The sequence below is a fragment of the Chanodichthys erythropterus genome, chromosome 6, assembly GCF_024489055.1.
Source record: "Chanodichthys erythropterus isolate Z2021 chromosome 6, ASM2448905v1, whole genome shotgun sequence".
Classification (NCBI taxonomy): Eukaryota; Metazoa; Chordata; class Actinopteri; order Cypriniformes; family Xenocyprididae; genus Chanodichthys; species Chanodichthys erythropterus.
In genome coordinates, this window is record NC_090226.1 from 26,925,150 (window position 1) to 26,933,425 (window position 8,276).

The window sequence follows — 8,276 nt, forward strand, 5'->3', positions numbered from 1 at the left end:
ATCTGTTTCGCTAATTTTCGCTATTTCGCCAATGAAAATTGAATTTTGCGTCTCTGAGCAACACTTCCTGAATGAATCAGCCGCTTGAATGAATCGGCTGAATCTCAAAGACTCGCTCATTAACAGTGATTCGCTGCCACCTACTGGCGGGTTTAATTTCACATTTAAAGTGTCTTCATTTTTTTTTTTTTTTATAATTTCAAATAACAGTATTTAACATTTTATATTTTCAACATTAAAAACTTTATGCATCTGTAACTGCTCTTGACTGATTAACTTTAATAAAGTTTAATCTATTCTATAGATATACATTAGATTACAATTTCTGTACTGTAAATCTCCTGTTTAAAACTACATGAAAAACTTGAAAAGCAATTTATTTCATTAATATGTTTGTTCTGTTGTATTTATTTGTGCTATTACTTGTAATTTGATTATTTGTTACTATTTTATTACTTACTGTTTATTTGTCTAATATTTACAGTTAATCTAGTAGTTTTTGGTGTTATAACCCTATTTACTGAGGTTAAATGTAACAAAGACAAAGAAAACAATAACTATGCTTATTTTATAGGCCCATTTTCTTGTCTTTTTCTTTTGTTATTTTTTTGTTGTGGGGCCAGTGAAAATTTTGACGGGGCAAGTAAAAATTTGAACCACTGGCCCGACCGGGACAGTAGAAAAAATCCTTAGCGTTGAGCCCTGGATGTGTTTTATTATATCGAGCTACCATGCTCACACAGCTGCAATGTGGCACAAAAAACACATACAAACAGTAGCTGTGAAGATCGCGCGCACAGAGGAATGCAGAAACTAGTTGTCAGCGCTGTCCTCTGTCCTGTGATTTATTACTAAAGTAGCTTGCTTAGAAACTCAAAAGTTATTATAGCATATATTTTTCTACTTTTGAAGTAACCATTTACAACCCACAGCTTCACAATTAATAGAGATGGTATGACTAATTCATACACACAATCACTCTCATTATGAACTGGTACTGTGCTAATTTATTTGTATCTGATTTACAACGAGCAGAAATCTGTAAGAAATGTTACAAATTATAGATAAAATAACTGGTGAAAGTGAGTTATGATGCCAGATCACTCTTTCAATAGGAAAAAAATATCCCATCTTTAACAGTCAAGCATATTTACAGTACAAACCTTGTGAACTATGAGTGCTATCTAGATTTCAATTTTCTAGCGGACTAATGAGTTTATGGTAACTGAATATAGTTTTTCTGAGGTAAATGTGACGTTACGTGACATTGTTTACAAGCTGTTTTATTGATATCTTTTCGAGGTTGAAGCACTGATTGAACTATTACATGAGACATGATACGGATTTCTGTAAGATGTACTGTATATTTTAACATACCTTCAGATGTTTATTCATGTTTATTTCGTGCTGTAACTGGTATTAAAGCAGAGAGGATAAGTTCACATGCGCTCCGCGCTGCTGCTTCTCTTTAACTGAGGTGCTACAGCGATCTGTCTCACCACATTAAACAGAACCAAAACATTATTTATTTTTTGAATCTCATAATGAGACTTTGCTTCATATCAAAAATAACAAAGCACAAAGATTAGGGTTGGGTATCGAGAACCGGGTATTCAATACGATGCACACATTTCGATTCCGTTTATCGATTCCTAACTTTTTTTCAGTCATTCTCGCACGGTGAACAGCAGTGAGCATTTACAGTTTTATCCATCTGCTAGGACCTGCGACAAGGACCTTATCTCATCACCAGAGGTTGCGCTAGACTTTAACATTGCCCATCATTTTGATGGACAGGGTCGTAAAAATTCGGTCATAATCTATTGTTACTCGTTTGTTTGCTTGTTTATTACGTTTTTACGCCATGTTAGCATCATGGCTATTTACATGGCAAAAAAGGTCAATATCATCCATAAAATTTACATTATATAAAGCATTTCAATTTAACATAAGATAGAAAATCTAAAATACATTCAGGTGGTACATTTTCAGATATTCTATCATTGTTTCATTTTCATATCTTAATTAGAATAACACATTTAATTGCTTTTATTTTTGTTCTCATTTTCATTTTTAATTATGAACCTACAGGATGATATAGGCTTATCCATTTATTTTGAAGAACAGATTAACAGATTAGACTGGTAACTTTTACTTTAACATGAAATTTCTCTGTACTGTACTATAGGCTACGTGTTGAAGCCATTAAAAAAAACGTAGTTTCATATTTATGTTTAAATAGTCCTATGTTATGTTTTAAATTCATCTATTTGATTATGAAAAGTGAAGAGCATGAGTAAGACACATCATAAGATGCGCAATATATCGGGAGACATGGAGTGGGTCAGACATGATTTTGACCACTTCATTAAGTTTTGTTTTGTAGAAGCCTTTCTTTAAAGTGAATTTCTTTTTGTAAAAATTGTATCTTAATTTTAATCAATGTTTCATCAACCAACTGCCTGGATGTAATAAATAAGAATCAAATATAGCAGGCAATTTGATCGTGACATGGAGGCGTGGGCTAAATCACTTGCGTGTGAACTGGAGGCTAAATGAACCGAAACTCCGCGGCTGCTTGCCTCGCAGACATGAGAAATATATCTATAGAAAGCTTTAAATATCTACTTTAACGAAAACAAAATAATTCAAAACTAAAAGGAATATAGGCTACTCTGATTATGTAGACTAAACCGAATGAAATGTGCATTCTCTCTCCAGGCACGTCCACTATGAGGAGATGACAAGAGTCAGTAATGTCAACTTATATACATATAACATATTTGCAGCCGACACTGATTCAGAAAACATTACATTATTAATAAATAATTAAAATGTCTCCTTGCTGTTTTGGTCACATTCATAAAACCAATATTGATTCATAAATCCCAGTCGATCTTTTGGTAGGCTATGCTGTTTTCAGTTGATGAATAAACAGTACATGGTGCGACTTAAAGCTTTGTGTTGAAGAAATTTAAGCAATAATGTGGTGTGATAGATCGTTGTAGCTTCTGGGTACTTGCCTGTGCGTTATCAAACGCATAGCAAAAGTTTCGTTCCAGTTTAATTTTTGTTCTGTATCCAGTGCTCTGCTGCTACATTGGAGCGCACTCGCCACCAACTGGACGGGTGGGAATTACAGTTACAATTTACAATAGATCACTCTCAGTGTAATCTGTCACCGTGACAGACGGCCTTCAGATTTTTCCGTCATTGATAAAAAAAAAAATTCCGTCATTGACAGACAATTATCAGTTAACGCAACCACTGCTCATTACGCACAAACGCAGTTCATTACAATCGGCACTGACTTTTGCTTCAACACGGCATTAATCCGAAGGAATGCACCGTGTTTGGATATTTGCATGTCGCGTCTAAAAACATGAGGAAAGCGCTGCCGCGCCACTTTTTCTCCTCCTTTCAAAAGCACTTTCACCCCCGTGGCGTCGGTCATTGCTATGCAACCATGAACTGTGCTCTGCAAGATGACGAGGAAGTCTCAGCAAAGGATTAATTGATTTCCAGCCCTTGCATTAGCTACTAGATTTATGGAGATGAGAAATAAAACCCGGCTGAGCTTTTGATGTTGTTACGGAAAGGCCAAAGCCGTTTGTCTTCTCTTCAAGGGTCTGTTGTCAATCCACGTTCACAACTCCGCAGTGACGCTGCTGACGTAAGACGCTGCTGAGGTGTTGTCTGGTGCGCCCGAGCTTTGTTTACAGTCTGAGGGAGACGCACGCTGTAAACAAAACAACCTTCGCAAACATGTCTAAGGATTTCGACACAGATGAAGACTTTTTTTGCTCAGCCATAGTTATATGAACCCGAATACACGGACGAATAACTAAGAGTGATGGAAGAAGCTCCTACACAGCAGCAACCGCTGTCACAAGCGGAGTCGTGAACACGGATTGACAACAGACACGGAAGAGAAGACAATGCTGAATAAAGTCGTGGTTTTATTTTTTTATTTTTGGACCAAAATGTATTTTCGATGCTTTAAAAATTCTAACTAACCCACTGATGTCACATGGACTACTTTGATGATGTTTTTATTACCTTTCTGGACATGGATAATATACCATTCTGAAGATGAACGGAGGTCTTACGGGTTTGGAACAACAAGAGGGTGAATCATTAATGACATCATTTTCATTTTTGGGTGAACTAACCCTTTAAATCCGTGTCACTGAATCATTTATTCAATGGAATGTAGTACTGTAATGTAAGATGCTTCTGAAATAAAACTCAAAGATGTGATTAATTGTTTTAGAAAATATGACTCATCTTATATATCATGTACAGTCTGCATAAGTGTAAGGTTGAACCCATGGTCTAGTGTTTAAAAAAAAATTGTTAAGATTAATTAAGTTTAATGAGTCATCTTGTTTCTCCAGGCTTCAGTCATTTTTGGGACAATCTTCAAGCTGGCAGCGTTATCGATATTTATCACAATTTGATATCGACCAATATGGAAAATAACATTGAAATCATTTTTTCCATATCGCCCAGCCCTAGACCACATCCTTTGTTCTGGGAGGGAAGATATCTGATTATAAAGTCACAAATCTCATTAAGAATCAGAACTACTGCCACCTCTGGACAGCGCTGATTCAAGTTTTACCTACGTAGGTCCTTTTGAAACATGATGAGTCAGTATGAGAAACTGTTAAACTTGCATTTCCCCATCCTCCTCTTCTCATAACTAATAAGACATCATATTTGGAAATGTGGTCAGACTTCCGTTTTTCAAACTTAAGAGATGAACAATATGCTAATATTATTTAATGCATGGTTCACATCGATATTATAAATTTGACAGATATATCAATATGCATTTAATTTTTAGCAGTTGTCCTGTACAAAATTCTCAGTTTAATTAAAAGAATAAACCAATTATTACCAGTTTAGCATATAACTTAACAGACACACTGCAAACAAAAGCATCAAGTAAAAAAGGAGCAAATGTTTACAGTGAACAGGCAAAAGCAATTAAAAAAAAAAAAAGCATTAGTAGTTAGAAACCGTTTCAGAATGACAAGAGAATAGTCCCAGACAAGGTCTGAGTCTGACACAAATCACAACCTCCACAACTAATCAGACAAATTGATCTCAATTATGCAGTTTACTTTGATAAATTACTATATCTGGTTAAAAACACTGAATATCTTGTCCACTTAACACAAGAAGCTTGACTCATGAGTTTGAGGAGCTTATGTACAACAGGTGAATCCAACATGAACAGTCTTTATGAAAAGTATGAAAACTCATGACATGATAAATTTCGTAGAAAAGAAAAAGGAAGTCTCGCTCAGACATTCCACAGTAAAACCAGCAAAGAGAACTGAAAACTGATTTGTTAAACATTGTTGTCAGGAGAAAAAAAGAAAAGAAAAAAAAACATCAACCAATGTCTAATCAGCAAATCACTTGATCCACCCTAGTCATCTAGGGATTCTAAACTCAGCTTCGGGCTAGAAAGAGTTTATTAAACCAAAATTACCTAGAGATTGGTTCCCCATAAAATATGAAAACAGAGTGTGAAACGACAAGGATTCACACCCAATTAAGTTAAGTCAGTGAGATTTGTGCTAACATGCTAAGACTGCTAGAACCAGATCTATCTAACTACTCTATAATTTTTCTATTTGATAAATAAAACATTAACGTTATTGGTACAATTATAGACTGCAAGTGAATAAAATGGGCACTATACCACACAATTTATCTGTTTTAATAGCTCTTTACGATTTCCAGTTATGATTAACGGTCCTCATCAATACTGTCTGTTAGCGCGCTCGTTTAGCCGCCTACCTTCACACACCCGCCGGAATAAACCCGACAAACTTTAGCGTGTTAAGCTGCAGACAACCTCAATCCGCTTTCTCCTCAGCAAACTGGATCATTCCACGAAACAGCACCTGCGGCTGATAGGAAACGAGCTTTGGGAGCGGAAAAAGACGGCCGTGCTGCCCTCAATGCGACCTCGCGAGCCGCTCACGTAACGAGCCTGTCACTCACCTACTCAGCGCTCCAGCGCGAACTAGCAGCACGGCGATTTTAGCTCAGAGACTACCAGCTTCCGGTGTCGGGCGGAATTATGGGTCGCCACCCGACAAAACAAAAGTCGTACTTGTGCACTATTCTATGACGTTTTTAAGTATAAATAGTGCGAGTAGTGCGTTCACACAGAAAATTCCAAAAAGAAAAAGTGCACTTTAAATACCCTGATGATGCACTAAATTAACGGATAAAACGAAGTGTGGAATGTTGGACACTTCGTGCACTCGACTGGCGCAGTTTACGTAGTGGAGGGGAAGGGAGGACTCCGTTGTTAAATGACAAAATAACCTTATACATTTCACGCACTACATGGATGAGTGCATAGTGCACAAGTACATATTGTATAAGTGCATAGTGTATAGTGCGTCATTTGGGACGCAACTAACGTACTCGTGAAATAAGGTTAAACTTTGGTCACATTTCTTAACCTTAATCTCAGTCTTAATCTAAATATGCACCAAAAATATGCAGCCTTGACTTTTGAATTCAACGCACAAGATTCCCCTAGAAAATAAATCCATTAAAATACATCTTTCACACTAACACAAACATGAACACTAGGCTACTACGAACATGACACAATTCACTTTGTATGAATTAACTTTCAGAAATTAGCCAACATGAAATCTAAATTACGTTTTTAAGACAAAGTACAAGGCTAAAATACAATGCAAAGCTTTAATCAAGTCCACCGCATAGATCTGCCTACATTTAGAAACGTCCAGTTTCCAGAATCTAATCAACAACCCATACTAAAAGTCCTGCTTATGGTTATTAAGATGTTTCACCTCGTTGTTTAACAACAGATTTTAAAATACTTTAAATAAAGGTGAACGTCACTATCAAATTGTATTGCTTGATATTTTTATTTATTTACATAGCCTACAATAACCTTTAATCATCTACAAAAAAAACTCTTTCAGGCCAATGACTCCTTGCTGGATGTAGAGAACAAACCCTTTTATTGAATAAAATTAGTGTTGCAATTTAAGTCTGGCCTCTAGATAGCACCATAGGCCCAATTTCACAGACAGAGTTTAGGCATTAGTTCAATTAGGCCATTTAAGTAGCTTTTATAAATGTGTCTTAGAGGAAAAAAAAAAAAAACATTACTGTTATGCATCTTGAGACAAAACAATGGCATTGACATATTTTAAGATATGTTAGTGCAAGTTGCTTTCAGTTAAAACAGCTCAAACATGCATTTTAGTCTGGGACTAGGCTTAAGCCTTGTCTGTGAAGCCAGGGGATAATGTATTTTTTTGTACCTAATTTAATATGATGCTTACATTGATAAGCTATTAAAATAATAATTACTGATAACAGAGTCTTATGTTTGTACCTAACATTTACAAATCTTAAATTCACTTTGGTTGAAGTTAACTTAATATTATTTTAATTTACAAATACAAATTAGTTTAAGATAAAAAATAATTGGCAGACACATACAGTAGCAGCATGCCACAGTCCCCTAGGGGACAAGAACCCCTGTTGAACCCTAGGTATATATATTGCAATTGAAACGATCATATTATACATATTCATATATACTGAAGTATTATATACATATGTTATGTACTTAAGTATGAGATCAATAATGATCAGTTTATGGTCATGGTGTGCAGTTTGGTTCAGTAGTTTGTGAAGACATTATTTAAGTGTCTTCTCTTTAATGAATTTGCCATTTTCTTCAATTACCCACAATCTCAGCAAATAACTTTGTGTATCTTTGCATTGTTAATAAATGGAAATGTATAGGAATATGATCATTTTAATGTTAACTGTGCCTTTTTAATGTTAAAAAGTTACCCTCTTATTCTCAGAAATCTATAAATCTTCCCATTTAATAGAGGTAATGATGTTGGTGATTTAACCCTTTAACTGTCACCCCTACTTTTTTTTTTTTAGACAAGAAAATGCACTATCCAAACTTAAATGGTTGTAATTCAAGAATACTTTGGAGTATAGACATAAGGCTGGTCTTGTTTTAAAAATGAAATTTGGCAGATTATTGTAGATGTGATTATTGTAGATGTGACATTGTAGATGTGAAATAACTTATGTAAGTGAAACAGAAAAAAAGTTATAGAAGTTTAAGTTTATGAAAATGTAAAATGTAAAAATATAATATTTTATATTTTATATAAAATATATATTTTACAAAACAAGTTTTACTCTAAAGCTGCTAGGAAATCAAAGCCAAAAATCTGAAC

General features: G+C 35.1%; 1 protein-coding gene across 6 annotated transcripts in view; it reads right to left on the reverse strand.

Annotated features, from left to right (window-relative positions):
• Positions 1-6,070, reverse strand: part of rap1ab (RAP1A, member of RAS oncogene family b) — a 134,567-nt gene extending 128,497 nt beyond the window's left edge. For 4 of the 6 annotated variants that reach the window (XM_067388510.1, XM_067388504.1, XM_067388506.1 and 1 more), the window contains exon 1: positions 5,815-6,015. The gene's annotated coding sequence lies outside the window, so the exon portion shown is untranslated. The other 2 variants (XM_067388507.1, XM_067388508.1) reach the window with 2 other exon arrangements.
• Between the last annotated feature and the right edge of the window lie 2,206 nt (positions 6,071-8,276).